The 12298-nt window shown below is 41.1% G+C and overlaps 1 protein-coding gene across 1 annotated transcript in view; it reads right to left on the bottom strand.

The window, feature by feature from the left end:
- Nucleotides 1-5281, bottom strand: part of ipo11 (importin 11) — a 115002-nt gene extending 109721 nt beyond the window's left edge. Inside the window, exon 1 of the mRNA XM_070964721.1 lies at nucleotides 5144-5281. The gene's annotated coding sequence lies outside the window, so the exon portion shown is untranslated. The remainder of the gene's footprint in view (nucleotides 1-5143) is intronic.
- Between the last annotated feature and the right edge of the window lie 7017 nt (nucleotides 5282-12298).

Here is a 12298-nt window from a genome sequence, read left to right as displayed (position 1 = left end):
TACACATTAATACATAAACAAGTTTGAACGCAGGCACTGGTCTTATCTAGAGACTTAATACGACATGAGTGGAAATCCTCAGTGCTGACACTGTCACTACCAGACTCTTAATGTAAGTGGGAAAGGGGAGCAAAATAGTACACAAAAATGGTGTAAGCTAGGAGCTGAACTGCACTGTTTGCATAATGGCCAGGAGCTAAACTGCACTGTTGCATAATGGCTGGGAGTTAAAATGCATTGCTGGCTTTACTTTGTCTGAAGAAGCAGCTCAAGGAGTATGAAAACAGAGATTTTTGAAAAGGCCCTCTGGGATGCAGGTGAGGAGACACACTGGTCTCTGTGTGTTCATTTTAAACAGAAGGTTTGGAGAATGATGACATCATGACCTCAATTCATGCATTCCCATTGTTGCTTTGTGTAATGAGCATGTGCCTGAAACAACAACTGACTAACATTTTGTTTATTCATGGATACTATACTGCTAATTGTAATTGTAAATACAGCTAGGCCATGCACCAGAACGGTGCTAAATAAATAAATAAAGGGAAAGTAATTGGTGTCAAATAACTATAACTAAAAAAATTATTAGCTACAATTGTTTGTGTTTCTAAGCTACTACACCACTGAAAAAAATATCACCACTGATGTTCTTCTCTGGTATCTGACATGTCGTTCATGTAAACTTTACGGCACCTACTGGGCCAGAATACTTGTTTGAGTGCTCTTCTGCTCAGTTTGGGTGCCCAGCAAGCAGCTTTCACAATTCAATTCAATATTCCTTTATTCGTCCCTCGAGGGGAAATTCCAAAATTCCAATACCACATTCTGACAGAGACAGTGTTATGCAGCAAGTTTTGTGGTGAGTGACCTAATAGCTAAGAAGCTAAAACCTCATTCTCAAGGAGAGTTGCGAAGGAGTGTCTTTTTTCTGGTGCAGAGCTGCTAACAGCAGACAAAGAAAAATTGTTACAAAGTGTCAGTTTGAAATAATTCATAGAGATGAAGGAAAACCTGACATGGAAACTCAGTGATAGCAAAGGTCTGGGTGATTTGACCTTCATGGTGGACAGTATACCTCTCAGTGTTGAACCTCAAGCTCCAGCCAACCTCTCAGCTCTCTGCATTTAAATGTGAAACCACCTGAAGCTATATTAAAGCTGTGGCAGGTGCAGCTGGGTAGAGGAAACACTGCATTTTCCTACTCTGCAAGAACAAAAGTCTGCTGTGACATATGAATATGCTAGTGTGTGTGAAAACTTCTTCAGGTATTTGGTGAGAGGATTCAGGACATGAAAAGTAAACAGAAGCAACTGAACATCTTCACTACACCATTTAATATAGAACCAGCTGATGTGCCTGACGACCTACAACATGACGTCATTGAGCTGCAACGCAAAGACCTGCTAGACCTGCAGCTATTTTGAAAACTGAGTCTTACAAAGACTTACAGTTCCGTTCAAAACTGAGTGACACAAACCAACTTCAAGTTGCATCACCACCATCACTACCATCTGACATCAGAAGCCTCATCAAAGAGAAGCTGTGATCAATAACTTTGTATAGCCAGGGGTGCTGCCAAGGGGGGGGCAGGGGGGCCAGGGGCAGTCTCTTTCATTGCAGAAATTTTTAGAGATGCACTGATCTGATATTGGTATCAGTATCGGTCCCGATATTGAAGAACATTCTAGATCAGGTATCGGTGACAATGGACCCGATACACAGGGGTCAATCTATTCAGTCTAACGCTCTGCTATAGGCGCTCTGGGTGGCGTCATGCGCAAGCAACACGCAGTGCTGAGGCGCACATAATGTGGACCGCATTGTTTTCAAAATAGAGCGAGCAAACGGATCAACTATCTGGAACTTTTTAAACTATCTCAGCCTACAAACTCGACGGCTCGACAGCTACTTGCAATACCTTCACAGTAAATGTTCCGAGGGGCGGTGGTAAAACATCAAGTCATAACACGACCAACTTAATCAAGCACCTACAAAGATTTCACGCCAGGGAGCATGCTGACTTCATTAAACTGAATAAACAAAAAGGAGGCGGCATGACACAGTTAACTTTGAAGGAGATGAAGGAAAGAGGTGAAAAATTTAAACCCAATAGTGTGCAGGCAACAAAAATCACAGAGGGGATGTCCCGTGTCACTTTTAAGTTTAACTGCACATACAATGCAGCTGGTTGTCAACGAGGGACTTCTATCACAGCGCGCAGAGTGATGCCGTTGCAAGTGGAGATTGTTGCACACTTTATATTCCTTTTATATTCCTAATTGCACTAACTGAACCAGTTACATTTGTTATATTTTTTTTCCATTATTGTTTGTTGTTTGACCAAGCTAGATAAGCTATTGGTTTAAGATTGTTGCATTGGTGCATAGTTATTAAATAAATAACTCAAAAAAATAATTAAAAAAAAAAGGAAAGAAATGTTTAAGTCAAGTCTGATGCACAAAAGAATGATCCCAGCCTTTTCCACACAACGAAACATACCATTTGTCAGGTAATTCAGCGCAGTTTTTCTGGATCGGTATGGGATCGGTATCGGCTGATTACTAAACCTTAGATATCGGTATCAGTATCGGAGGTGAAAAAAGCGGATCGGTGCATCCCTAGAATTTTTTGAGATCGGGGTTGTTGTAACGTGCTTGTCATAGTAGGACAAGCACATGTTACAACAACCCCGATCTCAAAAAAGTTTGGATGCTATGTAAAACATAAATAAAACAGAATGTGATCATTTGTTAATCATTTTTTGACATATACTCAATTGAAAACAATACAAAGACATTTAATTCAGTACTTAAAAAACAGATCAAACCACATTTGGTGCTGATTGTTGGGACCATGGGAAGACAAAGAAGGAAGGTTTTGTTTTCTTTCATTTTGTTCTGTCAAGTTTTAATGGTGTGTTTTACAGTGTTAAAATTACTGTTTTTGTAAATGGAGTCTGGTGGCTTTGCTGAGAGCTCTGTCACGACTGTTTCTGGTTAAGCAAAACGGATCTTACTCTTTCACAAAAAAGGTCCATCTCTGTAGGGATCCTTTCCATAATGTTATCAGACACAGAATCGCAATTTCTGCCCGGCAGTAGCGTACAATGACAGTGCGCAAACGCCCAGGCGGATTACATTTCAGTTTCAGTTGTTTCATGACTGCTGGCTGCAGCACTGTCACTCAATACTGGACCAGTTTAAAAAATTGTCCTCCATTAGTCATTTGAACACAAAAACATAGGTCAACAGATAATATCTGCCCAAAGTTTCTCCCATTTGTCTGGGACACTGAAATCTTCCAGGACAAGTGGATTGACAACATTTTTTTCAACTGGAAACTCAGCACACAACGTCAGTGTCACAGATTGAAAATGAAATGTAGGTCAAGCTGAATCCAGCAACTAATTCAACACGGTACAAGACATTATTCTGTTTCTATATTTTGTAACGTGTCAGTATGTAGATCTTCTGGAAGATGTTTATGTTGAAATAAATATACCTATACAAGCAGAATATCTCACATTGCATTGGTTTGCCCTCTTATGGACAAAATGCACAAAAATAAATATTTGAATGGTTCAAACCAATGGTTGTTTGGTTGGTTGTTTGTTTGTTTGTTTGGTTGGTTGGTTTTCTTTTCTTTTCTTTTAGGAATAAACACACGTCATTTTTGCCCAATTCTGACAGCCCTAATTTAACACAGCAACACATTTCAAACAAGTTTGGGCAGGAGCAACAAAAGACTGAACACTGAAAGTTGTGGAATGCTCCAGAAACACCTTTTTAGGAGATTCCACAGGTAAACAGGTTTGACAGGGGCATCCTCAAAAGGATCAAAGGATGGAATGATGATTGTGTAAAGGATGTTACTACATGGGCTCAAGAACTTTTCTACATTTTAACACAGCATCCCAACTTCTTTTGAATTGGGGTTGCAGTAACATTAATGATGGCCCCGTCCTAACACTGTTCAAGTGTCCCAGTAAGCCCTGACACTGAACCAGCATGCAAAAACAAAGCAGCCAGATGTAATTCAACCATTATTGATTTCATTATTTAAAAATATGCTTTTCCTACATAGACATGGAAAAATGTCCTCTTTGAAAAGGCCTACTGACAGATTTTATATAGTCTGTGCTCCTAAATATGCCGCAACACGTCCCAACATGTCGCACCTGTGCACCTGTCGTTCCCATTATGGCTGGGTCAGAAATTCATGCACACTCACTACGTATGCTTCAAATTCACTATGGGAAACTTGATTGTTGGGTGTCTGGTACCGACAATTTGCAGAGCAAATACGCATGTTGTGTAACAGGTAGCTTGCTAACATACGGGGTAACACTGACAGTTCGGTATTGATGTATCGTAGCAGCTAGCTGTCATACCTGCGTGGACGACCCTCTCAAGTCAACACTGTGTTTTGGGGGTCTTAATCAAGCGTTAGCCAGCCAAATGGCGAGTATTTTACATATTTAACGGCCTCTGCCGCTATCACTAGCTAGCTTAGTTTTCAAATGCTGTCTGACTGAAGATGTAAGCTAGCGGCGACATTACGACATTACATTACGCTAAACGCTGATAGCGCTGACCCAAACAACTAAAACGTGATTCACGATAAGAGATTGATGAGACTGAAGCGAAGTTATCCTCTGCCTGGCCCGACTACAGTGTACAGCTATCAGCGTCCACAGGCCTCTGTCACAACATAGAAACGTTGTTATGATACGGACTTCAACATCATGACACAATCACATGTGATATGAAACGTGTCTGTGGAGCGGGTTAGTTTGTTTCTGAAACGCAGAGAGAGCCAAAACAATCTCAAAGGTAAAGGGTCGAAAGGGTGCAGAAACTGCACCATTACATGTGTATTATTTAGATTCACAATTGACTTTCATAGTCCAGATTGCTTTGGTGGCCCTCTCTACGTGTCATGTACTATGTAAATAAGACAACCACTCATTCAGTAATGAAACGGGTGACAAACCGTGCGTGCCCAAAACACCAAAGCTAACTTTGGGCTAGCTAGCAAGCTAAACTTATTCAATACGAAACCAAGGGCCAACAACGTCCGCGCTGCAAAACAACGTCTTTCCTCAAGCAAACGTCTAAAAAGAGAAACTTAAACCCGGACTCACCGAAAAGACTGACGGCAGAAAAACAGAAACTGTGCTTGTTACAGTGGCCACTGAAGCTCTGCCAATGCTACTGTAATGGGAGATGGAAACACACGCTTGTAGGAATGGCGCGAGCAACACAGCAGGCGCGCGCTGATGACGTATGAGGTTTAGCAGGCTCGTCATGAATGAATGGAGCCAGCTGCAGTTGTGTGGGGCAGATGCGGGCATAGACATAATATACGTAGACGCCTTATTACGTGCTGGAGCGTAATCCAGCGTCGCCGCCATATTGGGTGGGTCTCCGCTAGCACCAGAGCCAACCGAAGTCAACGTAAAGAGAGCAACTATGCCCCTATTTTATTTATTTATTTTATTTTATTTAGCTTCCCAACCCCAGTTACAAGCTTAACAGGGTAGTGTAAGACGCTGGAATGACCTGGACCTTTAAAGCTTACTTTTCCAGGCCTTAAAAAAAAAAGAAAGAAGGAAAAAAATGTACTGAGCAGGTATATATGGGAGCTTGTATGTATGTGTTAAAATCAGTGTATATCACAAACATCAGCAGTTTCAGTCCAGGCTATTATAGAATCTTTGTCATCCTCAAGCTGTGAACAGTTGTTTAAATTTAGACACGTCAGGCCAGACGGTGTGTGTGTGTGTGTGTGTGTGTGTGTGTGTGTGTGTGTGTGTGTGTGTGTGTGTGTGTGTGTGTGTGTGTGTTTGAGAGCAGCAGTGGACTGTGGGTCGACACACATGATGAGTTGGCCAAAAAGACAAAACCTTCCTCGTTTCGACAGTTTGTTTAATACGCATGTCAACAGGTTATGCGAGATGTCTGGTTTTTGTGCGTGTGTTGTGTGTGTGCGCGCACGCGTGCATGTGCCTGTGCTTAACTTTACATTAAATAAACTCAGCGCACAAAAACAGAAATGAAGAAATTCTTGTGTTACTGGTGTGTACAGAAGGGTCATGATTTTGTGTGTGTGTGTGTGTGTGTGTGTGTGTGTGTGTGTGTGTGTGTGTGTGTGTGTGTGTGTGTGTGTGAGTGAGTGAGAGAGAGAGAGAGAGAGAGAGAGAGAGAGAGAGAGAGAGAGAGAGAGAGAGAGAGAGAGAGAAATCAAATGAACAATCAAACTGTTTCTTTATTAAAATCTAAAATTAATTCATTAATACATTTATTAATATGCCATACCATATGTCTGTATTATGCTCTTTAACAAAGACAAAGTATTTCAGCATGAAAGCATTTGTTTTTAATGTGTGACAGCGTCCTGTATCATAACTACATCTCTGACGTTTGTAACAAACCAAACCGTGTGAAAATCGGGTAAAAATTAGAGGAGTTGTGATGATTATAGTAGCTGGACATACACTTTCCTCCGTAGAAATAAATGGGACGCATAGGAGACCCATCCAAGATGGCGGCCGCGCTGAACGTCAGCTCCAATAGGAAGCGTCAGTCAATGAGGCGTCTACGTATGGTCCCATTTACCGATGGTTGATGCGGAGGGTCCTCCGTGGGCCGCGTAGGATGGGTCCTCCGAAGGATGCAGCCCCTGAATTGGGACACAGCCACAGAAGCACGACCGGGGTACTGCGTGGATCCCCTCACGACAATTTTGCTGCCCTTAGTATTTCCTGTTTTAGTTTGTTTATTATTGTTAGATTTAGTGTTGATGTGTGTGTGTGTGTGTGTGTGTGTGTGTGTGTGTGTGTGTGTGTGTGTGTGTATTGGACATTTGTGAAAATACGGAACAAATCGCGTCCCGTATTAGTTCAATACGGGACGCAACATTTAATTGTCAATTAAAGGACGATTCTGTATTTTACGGGACGGGTGGCAACCCTACCTATAATTGACCTTGAACAGCCAATTACGTGGAGAGATTGCTGCCCCATACAAAATAAAACAAATATACAACAGAAATATGTCAGCTAAGACGCTACATTAATGATCCGTTAATGTCAGGAAGCACCCAACAAGCCATAGCTTCGATGAGCCATAGACGAACGGAGTTCGATTCACCTGATCTAATAAGCAATTGATGAAGCACTGAAAAAACACCTTAAAAACCTTCTCATGGTCAATTTTTTTAAGCCGAATTACTCAACAGAGCATAATGATTACTTTCCCAGATCGAAAACACGCGGACCGACGCAAATTTCGGAGAAAAAGTGAGATAACTTTAAATTTGTAGATTTTTGACTGGGGTTCGGCGAGCCCCGCAGCGTCCCGTCAGAGTCCTCACTTCGGGACGAAAGCGACTGCCACACTGTCAAAAACAGTTATATTTCTCCGTAGATTTTACAAATAGATCATAAACTATCACTGAGTTTTAGGCATGTTATTCAAATGTGTACTTTTTCCATAATGAGTCTTACCTGGCCACAGTTTCATGCAAACGATGTCCTCGTGCGCCTGAGGTGAACGGCAGTTCAGTCCCGTGATCTTGCTGGGCAGGTGGAGGTCTGCTATCCTGCACGTTCACATACAACCAGATTGACTGTCCATGTACATGCGTGAAAGAAGATTCATCGACCGGTATCGAGGAACACTTTTAGGTCAAATTTCATGTTTCTGCGTGAGCTCAGAGCGGGACACAGTGGAACTACACTGTTAAAAGGGATTTGGGCTTTTAGTCAGAAGGATGATTGCAGTCATGCTGAGAGAACTCTGCCCACTACAACAAAGTAAGAAGAGTTCAAACAACTTCAACTTGAAAAAAGCGCGGAAACTCATTAAAAACCCATGATAATCCATTCAGGTAACTTCAGAAAATACGTTTAGGTGGGCATTTCAACCAACACGCATGCGCCCGCAATGTGACGTCACGCGCAGTGTTGAACTTTAAATCCGAGCCGACTGCCATCTTTTTACCTCGGAGCCGAGCCGTCCAGTAAGTACATTTAAAATTATTTTAGCTTAGTTAGTTCATCTGTTGGTAATGTGCATTGGTCGTCTAATTTCTCTCCATCTCAAATGATCCGTCAAGATATTAAACCTGTGATGAATATTTCATGTTCGTTCTTTTTCGGAAATACTTTAGCATGTAGCGCTAGTTAGCTAGCGCCGCCAGAGTGAAACAGCAAGTTAATGTAGGGTTGAGCCTCATATTCGACTGTAACAAGTATTCGGCACCGACAGTGTACTCTTATAGGAGTGAAACAGTGCGAGACTTGTCATTATTATTACGGAAAAATGTGTCAACTGTGGGAATATTATACCTGGATCAACCCGCTAATATACGTGACGTTGCGACTTGTACAAGAGGCTTTGCTCGCACTCAAACAACCTGGCACAGGATTGACAAGGCAGCGATATAACAGAGCAACTTATGTTCCAGGAGGAAGAGGAGTTGAAAAACACTGACCACCGCCGTAGTGTGTGGATATTTTTTTTATGTAGAGTTAGGTGCTGTATGCTGTATAGACACGTAGTGATAGGTGATTGTTTTCAGGTGTTACACTCTGTATCCATGGCAACGCGCAGCAGTGGGGGTGAACGGCCAACCGGCTGCGTGTGGGTTTTTTTGGCCAGTGGGAAAGGAGCCCTATGCCGTTTGAAAGCGGGTCGACCGTGTTTAAAGAAAAAAAAAAAAAAAAGCGGGTTGATGCGTTTTTTTTAATGCTAGTCGACCCGCTAACGATCGGCATATAGTTCCTTTCCTATTGACCAAAAAAACCCGGATCTGATCTCCAGCTGGAAGCTGCCACTATAGACATAATGTACGTAGACGCCTCATTGACTGACGCTTCCTATTGACGTTCAGCGCGGCCGCCATCTTGGATGGGTCTCCCATGCGCCCCCAGTGCATTTATTTCTACGGAGGAAGGTTTATGTCCTACTACTATAATCATCACAACTCCTCTAATTTTTACCCGATTTGTTAAAGAGCAGAATACAGACATATGGTATGGCATATGAATGAATGTATAAATTAATTAATTTTATATTTTAATAAAGAAACAGTTTGATTGTTCATTTGAATTTATTTCTCTCTCTCACTCACTCACTCACACACACACAAAATCATGACCCTTCTGTACACACCAATAACACAAGAATTTCTTTATTTTTGTTTTTGTGCGCTGAGTATATTTAATGTAAAGTTAGGCACATGCATGCGTGCGCGCGCACACAACACACACACACACACACACACACACACACACACACACACACACACAAAATCCAGACATCTCACATAACATGTTGACATGCGTATTAAACTTTGAGTAAGTTTTTTTACTCAGTTGTGTTGGAATAAAACTTCACCAAAACAAACTGTCAAAACGAGGAAGGTTTTTTCTTTTTAGCCAACACATCATGTGTCGGCCCACAGTCCACTGCTGCTTTCAAATACACACACGTACACAAACACACACCCTCTGGCCTGACATGTCTAAATTTAAACAACTGTTCACAGCTTTAGGATGACAAAGATTCCACAATAGCCTGAACTGAAACTGCTGATGTTTGTGATATACACTGATTTTAACACATATACATACATACATACATACATACATACATACATACAAAGCTCCCATATGTACCTGCTGTACATTTTTTTCCTTCTTTAATTTTTTTTTTAAGGCCTGGAAAAGTAAGCTTTAAAATTCCAGGTCATTCCAGCGTCTTACACTACCCTGTTAAGCTTGCAACTGGGGCTGGGAAGCTAAATAAAATAAATAAATAAAATACGGGCATAGTTGCTCTCTTTACGTTGACTTTGGTTGGCTCTGGTCCTAGCGGAGACCCACCCAATATGTCGGTGATGCTGGATTACGCTCCAGCACGTAATGAGGCGTCTACGTATATTATGTCTATGGCTGCCACCTCTGTGCGTTGCCATGGATACAAAATGTAACGGTACACACATCACTCATGAGAAGCTCTTTTCTCGCTGTCTTGTCAGTGCTGTGCCATGTGGCTTCTGTTTTTACAATGTAATCACTTACCATTCAGATGAGTGACATGGCCAAGTGTGTCCACTTTATAATAAAGTCGTGTTTATTTCATGTTAGGATACATTAAAATCTGGAAGCTTTAAATTGTGAACTGTGCAATTTTTCAGAGATTTGTGGTGATGCACAGTATTTTGCACATCTAAAAATACACATACACAATAAGGAAACTGAACTTAGTGTGTTTTGTGCTGATAATGGTTGTATATCTTTCTTTCTTTCTTTCTTTTTTTCTTTCTTTCTTTCTTTCTGTACAGGGTTACTTCACTTCTGTGTAGGCTGTGCTGTTTGGGGCAACTGCCCCTCAATGAGGTGGTCCTGCAAGTGTTTCTCCTCACCGAACCAACGCACACTAATTGCCCATTATATGTCCACCTTGTTTTCATTTTCTGACTTATTTCTATTGCTCTGTTTGGAGGAACACTAATCCATGTGATGTTATAGAGAAATTGTCAAGAGAGTGGACATTTCAGTAATGTTTGAATGTTTTCATTTTCAACATTTTGAGCAAGTTTCTCAGATACATTTTTTTGTTTGTTTTTATGAGTCTTTGCAATTTGGGTGGGAGAGGAGGATGACAGCTAAGCTGTCCTCCATGACAGACAATGACTCCCACCCACTCCAACACACACTCACTGCACTGAGGAGCTCCATCAGTGATAGGATGCTACATCCAAAGTGTGTGAAGGAGCGGTATCGCAGGTCATTCCTTCCTGCAGCTGTCAGACTACACAACAAGAACTGCTGAAAGTAATTTATGATAATTTATCTGTAAATCATCTGTAAATTACCTGTGCAATAATGTGGGCAAAAACTGGTGCAATAATCTGTGCATTTATCTGTAAATCATTTGTAAATGATCTGTACAATAATCTGGGCAATAGCTGGTGCAATAATCTGTTCAATTCATCCTGTACCTAACAGTCCGCAAGTACAATTTATAATTTGATAATGCTTATTTTTATATAATGCTTATTTTTATTACACCCCTTTGTATATACTTGCTCTTTTTTACCTAATTCTATCTTTTACTGGTGCTGCTGTACATTGGAATTTCCCCTTGCGGGACAAATAAAGGTATATTGAATTGAATTGAACTGAATTTACTGCAGCAACTCTGAACATTCACTCAGAAAGGACTCTGTTGAACTTGGAGAGTTATTGTTTTTCCCCAAAGGATGGGTGCGCTTCTTTTTCTGTATTATTATTGTTATTATTATTATTGTTATTATTATTATTATTATTTATGTGTGGGACAGTGTAATTTCAGTCTGTGAGCAAAAGTGTGTTAGAGGGTGTAAGGGCTATTTTTTTAATATGTCCCAAAGAAGGTCTTTTTTGATATCTTGACATCCATTGACACTTATTTTGAAGCAGGGCTGCTTGAAGTTGGACTTGTTGGGGGTTAAATAAAGGTCCCTATTGAATTGTCTGTTCAGCTATTTTTTCTTGGGTTAATATTTAGTTTGTTTAATTCTCAGGGAGATTCTTTGTAGATATTATTTTGCTTAAAATTTTGAAATCTAGCAATTTCTGTAAACTCAAGTAACTTGGCAATAAAGCATGAGAAAAAATAATAATGTTGCCCTAACTTGATAAAATAAGTTCAACCAACATCTTTTTTAGTTCTCTTAAGTAATGTTTTCCAGTCCACATTACTTGATACAGAAAGTTGAGTCAACAGACAGTATGTTGCATGAACTCATGTTTTGAAGTGCAAAAAACTTGACTAGACCAGGAGCGGTGGGCTGCCAGCTGCCAGCCGCCAGCCGGCGCCGGCGCCCGGGGACCAGTTCTCCTTCGATGCTTCGGTTCTCCTTCCTTTGGTGATCTTCTTGCATGATTTTAGTGGGAGTTATTTAAGGAGGAAACCTTAGGTTCATGCAAACTCCACACAGAAAGGCCCCCTTTTTTCCTCGAGCAGCAGGCACCGAAGGCGTGGTGGAGGACACGCCACCAGCGCCCACAGCGAGATTCCGGGAGCCTTCTAGCTGTGAGGCGACAAGTGTGACCACTTGTGCAACCGTGCTACCCTACAAATAAGTGTCTGACATTATTATGGAAAGAATACATACAGAGATACTTCTTTGTTGATGAGTAAGATCTGTTTTGCTTAAGCAGAAACAGCTGTTGTAGCGCTATTGCCAAAGCCACCAGACTCCATTCAAAAAAACAGTAATTTTAGCATTTTTAAGAAAACTTCTT

The sequence above is a fragment of the Chaetodon trifascialis genome, chromosome 6, assembly GCF_039877785.1.
Source record: "Chaetodon trifascialis isolate fChaTrf1 chromosome 6, fChaTrf1.hap1, whole genome shotgun sequence".
Lineage (NCBI taxonomy): Eukaryota > Metazoa > Chordata > Actinopteri > Chaetodontiformes > Chaetodontidae > Chaetodon > Chaetodon trifascialis.
The sequence above is the reverse complement of the archived record's forward strand: the minus strand, read 5'-3'. Positions and strand labels throughout refer to the sequence as shown.